This window comes from Camelina sativa, chromosome 16, assembly GCF_030686135.1.
Source record: "Camelina sativa cultivar CO46 ecotype springtype chromosome 16, ASM3068613v1".
NCBI lineage: Eukaryota > Viridiplantae > Streptophyta > Magnoliopsida > Brassicales > Brassicaceae > Camelina > Camelina sativa.
Window position 1 is genome coordinate 29,554,292 of NC_141895.1, and position 13,728 is coordinate 29,568,019.

At 44.6% G+C, this 13,728-nt stretch overlaps 1 pseudogene; it reads left to right on the forward strand.

The window, feature by feature from the left end:
* The first annotated feature begins 181 nt into the window (after positions 1 to 181).
* Positions 182 to 13,642, forward strand: LOC104754113 (jacalin-related lectin 14-like; annotated as a pseudogene).
* Positions 13,643 to 13,728: the final 86 nt, after the last annotated feature.

Sequence of the window (13,728 nt, forward strand, 5' to 3'; positions counted from 1 at the left end):
CTTATACAACATCATGAATGGAACCTCTCTTTCCCCAATGGTCTATTTGCTTGAACTTTGAACTTATTAGATTCTTGTCGTCGTGAGAGAGTACTAAAAATTCATAAAATAGTTATAAAAGAAAAATGTGGGAAATAATGCGATTCCTCCATTTATGAATTAGATTCTAATCAGTTTGGCGATGGCTCAAAGATTGGAAGCGGTAGGTAGCACAAAAGGCTTTACATTTGATGATGGATCTGACCATGACGGTATTTCCAAAATTTTTGTTGGAGGTGGTCGCCAAGCCATTAATTTTTTGTTAAAATGCTTTCAATTTAAAATGCAGGATAGCAAATGTTTTACAGGGCCTAAGCCCAACTCGGAAACCCGATAAGAAAATAAATTACAAACTCATAGTTAAAATAGAACCAAATGTTTAACCAGTTGTTGAAAATGAACCAGACTGTTGGTTGAGAATAACTGCCTCAAACCAGTCTCCATTATTTTTCTGGAGACAGATGAAAAGCCATTCTATGCACCTGAATCACGACAAGAAATTAGGTTTGTGAAGTTGTTTGTATCGCCGTTCCTCTTCCTGAGAACCACAAGTGTAAGAGAGAGAGATTGTTCCAAGTTGGTGCCTCGCACGCTGGATGCTTTGTTCCGGATGATGGTGTCAATTTGACGAATTAGGAGATCAACGGGCTTGAAGGTGTTACGGTGGAGCCGATGATTCCTCTCCGTCCAGAGTGTGTAGATTGTCGCTTGCCAACTTAAGAGTGCCAGTTTCCTTGAGATGCAGGGGCCAGAAAGTTGCATGAGGTTTTGCACTGTATTAGACCAGGATCGTGAAGGGTTGATTCTGCAGCGAGTTGCTATGGTTGACCAGACCGTCCAGCTTAGGGAGCATTCAAACAGTAGATGGTCACGAGATTCAGGGAAGCTTCCACAGAGCAGACAGATCGGGTCGGCCTACAGACCCCAGTTGAGCAGTCGATCTCTGGTGGGAGATCTGTTCAACATGAATAACCAGACCAAGAACATATGCTTGGGGATTCCTCCGGCGAACCAAACAATGGAGTGCCAAGGTACGATTGGTATTTCCTCCTTAATTGCAGAGCAGATAGTTCCCGTGTTATGTCTTCCCTTGTGAGTGTCATTAATCCACCAAGTATAATATCCGGTTCATCTGTTAGTGTTATAGTAGACAGATTTATATGAAGATTAACCTGTGTGTCTGATCGTGCAGGTGGAAGGTTCCAGGTTCCCTGTCTCCACAGATCCGAGAGATATATGCCTCGACGTATGCCCACCTGATAGATTCCATCTCCTTGGAGGTAAGTAGTCATTTTTCCCAGTTGGCTCCAGTTGTCAGTCCAAAACAAACATGATCTCCCATTACCTGGTTTTATCTTAATCCAATCATAAGCCATTTCCCGAATCTTGAATAACTTTTTGGTTAACCAAGAGTGTTTGATGTTTGACTTTCTGGTCCAGAAGCTGCTAAGGTTGCCAGAGAGAACGACCCGCCTGAACCACGCCATCCAAACTGAGCCAGATTGAAAGAAGATTAGCCAGATAAGTTTTATCATACATGCAGTATTCCAAGTTTGTAGATCCCTGATCCCTAGGCCACCCTCCTGTTTAGTTAGTGTTACCACCTCCCATGCGACCCTTGCAGAATGATGTCCCTCTGTTGACCCCTTCCATAGGAATGCACTTGACAGAGAGTTAATTGTTCTAATACACTTTTTTGGCAGGACAAATCCAAAACACCAGAAGTTTGATATCCCTGCAATAAGTGAGTTCAAAAGTTGGAGACGACCTGCAAAAGAGAGCGATCTAGTTGACCAAGCGTTGAACCGGCTCTTGACACGCTGAATTAATGGCGCACAATCCAACAAGGTGAGCTTCTTTGTGCACAATGGTAGTCCTAAGTATCTGATAGGCAGCTGGCCATGAGCTATTCCCGTAATAGCAGTTATTTGGTCTGTTTCAGGTTGAGAGAGACCAGAGGTGAAAAAACTCGTCTTTGGTATACTAATGGCAAGACCCGAGACTGCTTCAAACTCCTTCATAACTTGAATTACATTGCGTACAGAGGATGCCTCCCCATATGTGAATATAAGCAAATCATCTACAAAACAAAGGTGCGTAAGTTTCATGTCCTTGCATTTGTGGTGATAGCCAATTTTTCCCTCTTCTGCTGCTTTATCCAAGCAAGCTGACAGGCAGTTCATGGCTAGAACAAACAGATAAGGCGAGAGGGGGTCTCCCTGGCGAAGTCCCCGGAGTCCTTTGAAGTAGCCGTGTACATGCCCGTTGAAGCCTACCGAGAAGGAAGGAGTGCAGATGCAAGCTTTGAGCCAGCGCTGGTAAGTCTCCGGTACTTCAATGCCTCTAAGGCAGCTAAAAATAAACTCCCATCTCACCGTATCAAACGCCTTAGCGATATCCACTTTGATGGTTATTCTTTTAGGCCCTTTTTCGTGATGATAGCCATTTACCAGCTCTGCAGCTAACAGAGTATTCTCCACTAACAAACGACCTTTAATGAAAGCTGTCTGATTCTTTTGTACCAGGTTAGGGAGAGTGGGCTTCAATCTTGCTACTAGCAACTTAGAAACGACCTCGTACAGAGTATTGAGACACGAGATGGGACGAAAATCCGAAATGATAGAGGCTCCAGGAACTTTGGGAATTAGAGCAAGGATAGTTGCATTGGTCGCGGAGGGAAGGAAAGAAGAGTGAAAGAATTGGAGGATGCTGGACGTTACTTCGACACCAAGTATATCCCAAGATGCTTTGTAGAAGGCTGAGGTAAATCCGTCTGGTCCCGGAGCTTTGTTAGCATTAAGTTTGAACATGGTCCGCCTTATTTCTACAGGTGTTGGTAACTTTGTCATTGCTTTCTTCAGGTCTGGAGAGCAGCGATAAGCAATCGTATTCTGAATCCAGTCAAGGGGCACAGTCACAGGTTGCAGGACTATTGGTGCAAGCAGCGCCTTGAAGTGGTTTACCGCGAGGGAGCTCATTTCTAGAGGGTCGTCAATCACAGAACCCGAAAGAGAAGTGAAAGAACGGATGACATTAAACACATTTCTCATCTGCATTACTCTGTGGAAGTAAGTAGTGTTAAGATCACCCTCCTTTAGCCAGTTTATTCTTGATCTTTGCCTGAAGTACGCCTCTTCAATAGTTCTGAGAAACATCCACTTAGTATGCATTTCCTTCTCTTGTTCATATAGAGCGGGTGATGGAGTTGTCAATGCCTGAACCTGCAAAGATTGCAACAAACGGTTAGTCTCACAAACTCTATTTTGGATATCAGAAAAATTTTCTCTCGCAAGTGTTTTTAACTCTCTTTTAAGTGTTTTTTGTTTTGCGCTCAGTGCGGACAAACAGGGCTCCAGAGGAGATGTACTTCTAATTCGATTCCAAGCAGTTCCAATCAGGGGAAAAAATTTAAGGTGTTTGGTGAGGTAGTTGAAAAATTTGAAGGGTTTGGTGCCTGAGGTGGGTAGGGGTGTATGGAGGTTAATGAGACTGGGGGAGTGGTCAGAGAAATCTGGAGCTAGGAAAGAGACCACACTATCAGGATAACAGCTGAGCCAGTGGTTGTTTACAAGGACTCTGTCCAGCTTCTTCGCTATCGGATTTGTATTGTTCTTGTTTGTCCAGGTGAACGGAGGCCCTTGGAACCGCAAGTCAAAAACCTCTAACTGCAAAAGACAGTCTCTCAGCTCTAGCATTCGAGAAGTGAAGTGGTTGATTCTCGGGTTAGAGTGCTCTGCGGGGTGTATTATCTGATTAAAATCTCCACAAAGAGCCCAAGGTAAGTTGTCAAGCATCAAGCTTTGATGTAACCGCAAGAGTTCACACCAGAGGTCAGTTCTCTCTTCACTCAAATTCGGTGCATACACTGCCGTGAAGAAGAATCGATGTCCACCTTGTATTGTGATTTCACAGGTGAGGAGATGCTTTGACTGATGAAGGACAGTCACATCTGTCGGGGCTTTCCAGATTAGCACAATGCGTCCATCTTCATCAGAGTTATGATTTGAGACATAATTCCAACCATGACAGGTTTGAGTCATAACACGGTTCAAGTTTGGTTCCTTAACATGGGTTTCTAAAAGAGCACCAAAAGTAGGCTTATTAATAGCTAGCCAGGATGCAAAAGGTCGATGCTTAGCCGGGTCATTCAGACCTCGAACGTTCCAACAAAAAGGTTTTATATACATAGGAACAGGTAAGAGGTTAGGAACTATGGGGAACTCCTTCTTTAGCAGAAGGAGTATCTCCAGAGATAATACACAGAGGCGGGTCAATAACCATATCAGAAGGTAAGCTGGTAGTGTTGTTGGGTTCGGAAGGTGGGGTGTTAGTGGTGTTGACCTTAGGGGTGGGTTCAGGGGGTTGGTTAGAGGGTGCGAGGGCATCAAATGGGTTAGAGGTTTTGATAGCTGGGGTTGGCAGAAGAGAGGGAGCAACTTGTGATTGTTTTGTCTGTTTAACGGTTTTGGTTTGTTGTGAAGGTTGGCTTGAATTTTGGTGGCCAGGAACGGTTGGAGCAGAGGAGGAAGGTGGGGAGCAGGAGTCATGGTTTGTTGCAACTAGAGCAGGGTCAGACTTGCTTGTCCCTTTGATCTTAGTAGATACTGCTTCTTTATCTGCGTTTGACTCAATTTCTTTTGTTTCTTTTGCTTTCTTCGTCTGTGTCCATGATAGTGTAACAGCAGGACATAAGCGAATGACGTGTCCAATCTCTTTGCAATGAGAGCACGTGGGAGGGACCCAAGGGTACTCGACATCAATGGTTATAATTTCACCATTCTCCCGGACCACTTCAACTGACGAAGGCAGAGTTCATTCAGATTGCGTTCAACTTTAACATGCGCAACAAATAAGCTTACTAGATTCTTCGTAAACTCGTCCATTTCTTTCGGTTCACCCACAAGTCCTGCTACAAAACTAATGCCTTTATGATGCATTAGGTCAAAAGGCATTCCTTTAAGATGTGCCCAGATTGGAATTGCTTCCAGATCAGTATTTTCACCACCTGAGGCATCCCATTGAGTTACCAAGAACATACATTTGCCAATGTACCACATTTTCTTTTCAAGAATCTTGGCTCGCAGATGCTCATTTGGGATCCTCACTAGCATGATTGAGATGAATTTCAAGTCGTTGCCCTCGACCCCAAATATGGCTTAGAACACTCTGGATGTGTTTGTAAGTTGGCAAGCGGCCTTTGAATCTCCCAATTATGAAGTCTCTGTGAATATCCGCGCCTTCTTGAAACACTGCATCCGGGATAAGGACTCTAGGCTTTCCTTCAGGAGAAATCTCCATTGGGGCTAGTCGCGTAAGTGATCTATCCGCTGCATTTTTTAGCTTTTGCGCTAGAGTTTTGGCTTGGTGAGTAGTTTGGTTTGTCGCCGGTACTTGCTTTGTTGATGCCTCAGCTGGACGCACAACAGTACTGGGGTTTGCGGGGATTGCAATTGGAGAGTGAGCGGAAGTAGCAGATGGGAGAGATGGGGGAGATAGTGGGAGAGAGGGAGGGTGAGAGGAGGAGAGGGAGGGAGGGTGAGAATCAGAAATTGAGGTATGGGGGGTTGGAAGGGTAGGAGGATGGAGAGGATGAGAGGAGGGGAGGGAGGGGGGAGGGGTTGGGAGGATAGGGTGAGAGGGAATATTTTGCTGCAAAGAGATTGCACACCCTTGACTCGCTGAGTCCGCCACTTGCACGAGTTACGTGATGTCAAGAGGCCTTTTATGTAGCGGCGAGCTACCTTCGGCTGAGGTGTGGAGAGTAAACCAACAGTTTGGGAGAATTGTGAAATTTTACTTTCTAGTACTGTAGCATTTCCAGATCTAGGGTTGTGACCCAAATTTTTGTAATAAGAGTTGAGGATATCTTGAGCTTGGGGATTAACCACCACAGGAGTGGATTTGTGATGAACAGGAAGTGCTAGAATCACTCGCTCAGGCTCCAAGTAAGCAGTTTGAGCTGAGGACTGGAATGCATAGTTGGGAGAGATAGGGGAGAGAGGGGGGAAATCAGAAAGGGAGGGAAGGGAGGGGAGAGGGCTTTGGTCTGGGGGGTCCGGAGGGAAAGGAGGGGGGAGATTGGAGCTGCCTTCAACCAAGGTTGAAGGAGGAATCGGAGAGGAAGTACGGTCCGAAGGGAACCAGCAGTTCGCCATTTCACGCTTCTCCATGCCAAGGCATTAATTACATGGAGTTTGAATATGTAAAGAATGGACTGCTAAAATTTGGTACACTCGTTGGTCGTCGACATAAAGGTTTCATTGAGACGGTATGTCTCTGGTGTATACTAAACTAAACTTATATTACTCGGTTTTATATATGTGAATAGTACTAATTAATTTTTTCATCCTATTCTCAAATCTTTTTTGGTTTGTTTGTTTAGTTTGAGATTAACCATCTCAACAATGAATACCTCGAATCTGTAGAGGGTTACTACGACCACGAACTGGTTACATTCAAGGACTTCAATTCAAAACAAATTTCAGGATTTCGGAACTGATCGGATATGACAAGGGTAACAAGTTTACACTTGAAGTCGAAGGAAAAAATATAACAGGTTTTCATGGACATATGAGGAACAGAGACATCATCTCCCTTGGAGCATATTTCACTTGGAATTATCTGAATAAATTGAAAGCAAAAGGTAGCAAGGGAGGCTATAAGTGGGATGATGGAGCTGACCATGACGGTATAGCAAAAATTTATGTAGGAGGTGGTTTTGACGGCATTCAATACATCAAATTTGATTACGTCAATAGTGGAAAATCTGAAGAAGGATCAACCCACGGTTTCTCGGGTAGTGGTTTCACACAAACGGTATAAATACAAAGATGTTCCCAACTTTTGTTATTGGCTAAATTGCTAATCCTTTTGTGTTCACCAATTCTTTTTTTTTTTTTTTTTTTTTTTTTTTTTGTTTCTTGCAGTTTGAGATCAACTATCTTTACAATGAACATCTAGTATATGTAGAGGGTTACTATGATTTCACATCTGGTATTAATCAATCACTTCGATTTACAACCAACTTCAGGGTTTCAGAGATGTTTGGGTATGAAAAGGGTAAGAAATTTTTACTTGGAGAGAAAGGTAAAAGAATCATTGGCTTCCATGGATATGCTAACAAGAATCTCAACTCTCTTGGAGGCCTACCTTGGGATGATGGTGTCTTTGAAAGCATTAGAACGGTGTATGTTAGTTATAATACCACTAACATAAAATGTATCACATTTCACTACCACAACAATACAGTTGTAGAACGTCAACATGGTTGGCAGAGTATGCAAGACGAAGGAGAAGAAGACGAGGTTATTGATTCTAAAAACATAAAATAATTTATTCATTGACTATAAAACCTTGAGTAGTCTCTTATTGTAAGCATGATTCTATTGCAGTTTGAGCTCGACTATCCAAATGAATTGATCACATACGTGGAGGGGACTTTCAAAAGCTTTGGAGCTGGCGAGATTAGGGTCACGTCATTGGTTTTCAAATCATCCGAAGGGAGAACCTCTCCAACATTTGGAACGGTGTCTGGTACCAAATTTGTGTTGGAGAACAAAGGATGTGATGTCGTTGGGTTCCATGGGCGACATAGTGATCGTGATCTCGTTGCTATTGGAGCGTACTATAGTCAGATACCTCCTCCTACAGCAGAGAAACTAAGACCACAAGGTGGTTGTCGAGGAGCCTCATGGGACGATGGTGTTTACGATGATGTAAGAAAGATATATGTAGGACAATGCGAAAGTGGTATCGCATTCCTCAAGTTTGTATACGATAAGGACACTCGGATGGTTATTGGAGACGATCATGGAAACAAAACACCACTTGATATCAAAGAGGTAATTAACTAACTATTACTTACACAAGTTTTTATTAATTTTTGGCAGTTTACATTTTGCATTTTACACGAATGTATGTGATGCGGAGCGTAAGACGTGGAGCGGAGAAGATGTCGTGACGGTGAGAGTGAAGGAGCGGTGCTCTGTTTTGGGGGTGAGGAAACAGAGTAAGGTTGAGAATGAACGATGGAGATGGAGATGATGGGTAGAGTTGAGAGTCCTCCTCTCAGGTCTCACACAAGGCAAGATCTTTATGGGCAATTTAAATTGCCTTTTTTTTTGGGGTTTTCTTATTCTCAAATCAACGATGGATTACATAGGTGGTCACAAGCTCTATTTATAGAGTTGTGTAAAGACTCACGAAACTTGATCCTAAATGAAAAGATAAAGCCAAACGAAACAGAGTTTATCCTAGAAAACAAAGAAATCAAAACAATAAAACCAAACATCGACTCTTGCTTGATGGGCACGTAAACACCGGATAAGGCCCATCAAGAACGAAATCCTCGCTACATCAGGTCTCTCCGGGTGGGAGAGGATTCGCCCTCGAATCCAAGGCATCATTGTCACCCTGAAATGGAGACAAATGTTTGACGTTAAACACGTCCGATGTACGCATATGAGGAGGAAGCTTGATCCGATATGCATTAGCGTTGATGCGCTCAAGAACCTCAAGGGGACCAATCTTGCTCGACTTGAGTTTATTATATTCACGGGCAGGAAAACGCTCCTTTGTTAAAACGACCCAGACCAAATCACCAGGTTTAAATTCCAACGCCCTGCGCTTGACATTCGCAGCCTCTTGATACTTCAACTGGGCAGCTTTCAAATTCTCCCGAGCTTGCTGATGGAGGACCTGTAATTCCTCCACAAAATCCACGGCATGGCCATGAAAACGATCACGGTCCGGAAGAGTAGTAAGATCCATCGGACACCGGGGCATGAAACCATAAACAACGCGGAACGGAGCAAATTCGAGGCTCCGATTCAAAGCATGATTATGGGCAAACTCAGCTTGGCATAGCTTCGTATCCCAACTCTTAATGTTGTCCCCCACAAGACAACGTAGCAAATCGCCCAAAGAGCGATTAACAACCTCCGTTTGTCCGTCAGTTTGAGGGTGATAGGCCGAACTCATGTTGAGGCTAGTGCGAAGCAGTTTCCACAAAGATCTCCAGAAATGGCTCAAGAAACGAGTATCGCGATCCGAGACAATAGATAGAGGCAGACCATGAAGGCGATAAATCTCGCAGAAGAACAAAGTAGCCACCGCCAAAGCATCTGTCGTTTTCTTACAAGGAATAAAATGGACCATTTTCGAAAAACGATCAACGACGACGAAAATAGAATCATTACCCCTCTGAGTACGCGGCAACCCCAGAACAAAGTCCATGCTTAGATCAGTCCACGGTTGAGAAGGTACCGGTAATGGCATATCAAAACCCAGCATTAGAGGCTTTACCCTTGGACGTTTGAAAAATGCGACAACGCTCAACGAACGTGGCAACATCACGCCGCAATGAGGGCCAAAAATAAGACGACGAGACAAGGTGTAGAGAACGATCTCGCCCAACATGGCCTTCATTGTGAAGCTCCTGGATTATCTGCAAACGTAAGCTACACTCTGGTACACACAACCGCAACCCCATGAAGAGATAACCCTCATGCAGCACAAACTCAGCCGACGTACCATTTTCATCTTCGAGAAAATGACGACCAAAGAACCGGTCAGACCGGTACATATCAGCAAATGCCGCGAAACCCGGAGCCAAAGTGTGCATGGTACCAAGCAGAACATGACGGTGACTCAAGGCATCGGCCACCCGATTTGTTGCTCCTGATTGATGACGGATCGAGAACGTAAATTGTTGTAAAAAAGCAATCCAAGTGGCATGACACGCAGAGACCTTTGCTTGGCTGTCTAAATGACGGAAAACATCATGATCGGTGAAGAGTATAAAGTCGCGATGTACCAAGTAATGACGCAAATGTTTGACAGCCTGCACAATAGCGTAAAACTCCATATCGTAAGTGATGTACCGTGAACGAGCTCCAACAAGCTTTTCACTAAAGAACGCCACCGGACGTCCTTGCTGACTGAGAACAGCACCGATCCCGACTTTGGATGCGTCGCAATGCAACTCGAAGGATTGTGCAAAATCCGGCAAAATGAGAATAGGAGCAGACGTGAGCTTTTCTTTAATAACTAGAAACGCATGAGCAGCGGCTGGAGTCCATTCAAACTTTACATTCTTCAGAAGGCTAGTGATTGGTGCCATCAACGTACTAAAGTGGGGAACAAATCGCCGATAAAAAAGACGCGAGACCGTGAAAACTACGACGTCCGATATCGTACGAGGAGTAGGCCAAGAACGCACAACTTCGATCTTGGTTTCATCCACAGACAAGCCTTGGCCCGAGATAACATAACCGAGGAACAACACTTCCGGCACTCCAAATTCACATTTGTGCTTAGCACCAAAAAGCTTCTCGCGGCGTAAAACAAGGAGCACGTCACGGAGATGCTGTGCATGTTCTTGCATGGAGGTACTGAAGATTAGAATGTCGTCGAAATAGACAACCACAAACCAACCAATGAATGGCCGAAGGGCCTGGTTCATCATCCGCATGAACGTACTCGGAGCATTGGACAGCCCAAACGGCATAACAAGCCACTCATAAAGACCCTCCAGCGTCTTAAACGCAGTTTTCCATTCATCACCGGGTTGTATGCGGATCTGATGGTAACCGCTTTTAAGATCAATCTTTGTGAAGATGGAAGCTTTCCCGATTTGATCCAAGAGATCATCCAAGCGAGGAATCAGAAAACGGTACCGTACCGTGATTTTGTTAATCGCACGGTTGTCGACACACATACGCCATGTACCGTCTTTCTTAGGAATCAACAAAGCTGGCACCGCACACGAGCTTAAACTCTCCCGAATGTGTCCCTTCCGTAACAAGTCTTCGGCCTGACGACGAAGTTCTTCATGCTCTGTGGGACTCATGCGGTAATGAGGCTTGTTTGGTAGTGTGGCACCGGGAACCAGATCAATGCGATGTTGTATTTCACGAAGTGGAGGCAAACTGATGGGGAGGTCGGAAGGGAAAACATCCTCAAAAGCGTCAAGAACCGGGGCCAAAGCAGCTGGAACCCCAATAGGGGGAGAAGAACCGGTACTAGGCAAAAGGAGAAGTGCAAATGCAAAACCCTCATGGCGAAGTTCAGTCTCAAACACAGGTAGAGAACAGAGAACAAAGTCAACATGAGTGAGAGGAGTGGAAGTAGACGCAGCAGGAGGAGCACCGGACGGAGTGGAAGTCGCAGGAATCAATGCATGTTCGCGAGAGGGGAGTAAAACAATCTTGTGAGTTTCCCAGATGAACTCATAAGTGTTCTTGACCTCATCGTGAGTAATCTTACGATCATACTCCCAAGGCCGACCAAGAATCAAGTGACTCACATCCATCTTGGCGATATCAAAATAGCAATGATCCTTGTAAAAAGGACCAATAGAGAATGAAACAAAGGAGCGGTGGCTAACACGAGCGGCGTGACCGTCCTGCATCCAAGATAAAGTGTAGGAAGTTGGGTGAACTTCGATCGGCAAGCCCAACTTACGAACCGCGGATTCAGCAATAAGATTCTGACAACAACCGGAGTCGATAAGGAAAGTACAAATCCAGCCTTGAATGGTGCAAGTCGAACGGAAAATATTGGTACGCAGCCAATGAGATTCGCGTTGTTGTGGTGTGAGGCAGACATGATGAGCGACGAGCATCTTCCCTTGGTCGCCAGATGTGGGTTTGATAGCCGAGAACTGAACGGAATCATCGTCGTCGGGGATGGGATCAACGTCTTCCTCATCGATGATTTCAGTGTCCGCAAGGAGACCACGCTTAGGCTGGTTAGGACATGCCGTTTGGCGATGCCCGGGTTCCCCACAAGTATAGCAGCAAAGTGCTTTACGGCTAGAACGACGAAGTGCCAGTTCATCAGAGGGTTTTCCGACACGCTCAGTAGAGTGATCCGTGGCCTATTGTTGTGAAGAACCGCCGGACATGGAGTTTTGTTCTGCAGACCGTGACCGATATGATGAGTTCCATGTTGTGGATTTCAATTGTTGTTCAAAGGAGGCGGCTCGCCGATGTGCTTCAGAGATGGTGGTCGGATCAAATTGAGACAATGCATTTTGCAGTTGCGGACGAAGCCCACCAATGAAACGAGAGACTCGTTGAATGTCACTGTCATGAATCTCCGTACGTGTCAAGAGTAGGTAAAACTCCTCCGCATAATTATCAACTGTGCGTGAACCTTGCTTCAGGTTTTGGAGACGAGTAAAAACCGTACGGTCATAGTTGTGTGGAAGGAAGGTGGCTTTTAACTTGTGCTTCAGATGTTCCCAAGAGGTGATTGGGTGCTTACCATTACGAGCCCTTGTAGTCTTCAGTTGCTGCCACCAAGAAGCGGCATGGCTACGAAAACGTGTAGCGATGAGGGGAACACGTCGATCATCAGGGACACCTTTGAACTCCAGGATTTCTTCGATAGTGACTATCCAATCCAAGAGGGAATCACCACGTATGCCACCATGAAATTCTGGTAGTTCGATCTTGAATCCGGTTTCCCAACGGTTGTCGTTGTGGCGCTGTCGGGGCTGGTCCGGATCAATAACACGGGCATCACGGACGACTTGAATCTGTTGGTTTGGATTCTCGGCACCGTGAACTGGTTGAGGTTGCTGTCTGTTGTCAATGGTAGGGTTGGTGCCATGAATAGCTTGGACTATTACTGCTCCTAATTCTTGAAGCGAGGCCTGTAGTGCAACTTGGAGGTTTAAGTGCATGGTGGCCAAGTTTCTTTGCAGTGACGCAAGATCTGGCGGATCCGAAAGTGTGGGTGGAGGTTTGACATCGTCGCTGGTAGGTTTCTCCTGGGCCGGAGGAGCCATGGAGCAGCACACAGGATCGATATGAATATGATACCAAATGATGCGGAGCGTAAGACGTGGAGCGGAGAAGATGTCATGACGGTGAGAGTGAAGGAGCGGTGCTCTGTTTTGGGGGTGAGAAAACAGAGTAAGGTGGAGAATGAACAATGGAGATGGAGATGATGGGTAGAGTTGAGAGTCCTCCACTCAAGTCTCACACAAGGCAAGATCTTTATGGGCAATTTAAATTGCCTTTTTTTTTTGGGTTTCTTATTCTCAAATCAACGATGGATTACATAGGTGGTCACAAGCTCTATTTATAGAGTTGTGTAAAGACTCACCAAACTTGATCCTAAATGAAAAGATAACGCCAAACGAAACAGAGTTTATCCTAGAAAACAAAGAAATCGAAACAATAAAACCAAACACCGACTCTTGCTTGATGGGCACGTAAACACCAGATAAGGCCCATCAAGAACGAAATCCTCGCTACATCAGTATGTTGTTTGGTAGTTTGATGTAGAATATCCAAGTGAATACATTACGGCCATGGATGGTTGTTACGACAAAGTAATCGGAAGTGAAGTCGAAGTTATAACTATGCTTAGGTTTAAGACGAACAAACGAACATCTATGTCGGTTGGATTTGAATCGAGCTCAAGCTTTCTACTCTACAAAGTAGGATACAAAATTGTTGGATTCCATGGAAAAGCAAGTGACATGATTAATCAACTTGGTGTCCATGTTGTGCCCTTCACCGAGTGATAATAATCTTCTAATCTCCATTGTTGTTATAATTATGCAATTTAGTAATACTAACAATCGCCTGATTAATTTGTTTTTGTTGTTATTAAACTTTTTTCTTGTTTGGATTTCAGGGCTGTAGAAATCTGAAATCGAAAATATCTAAAACAAAA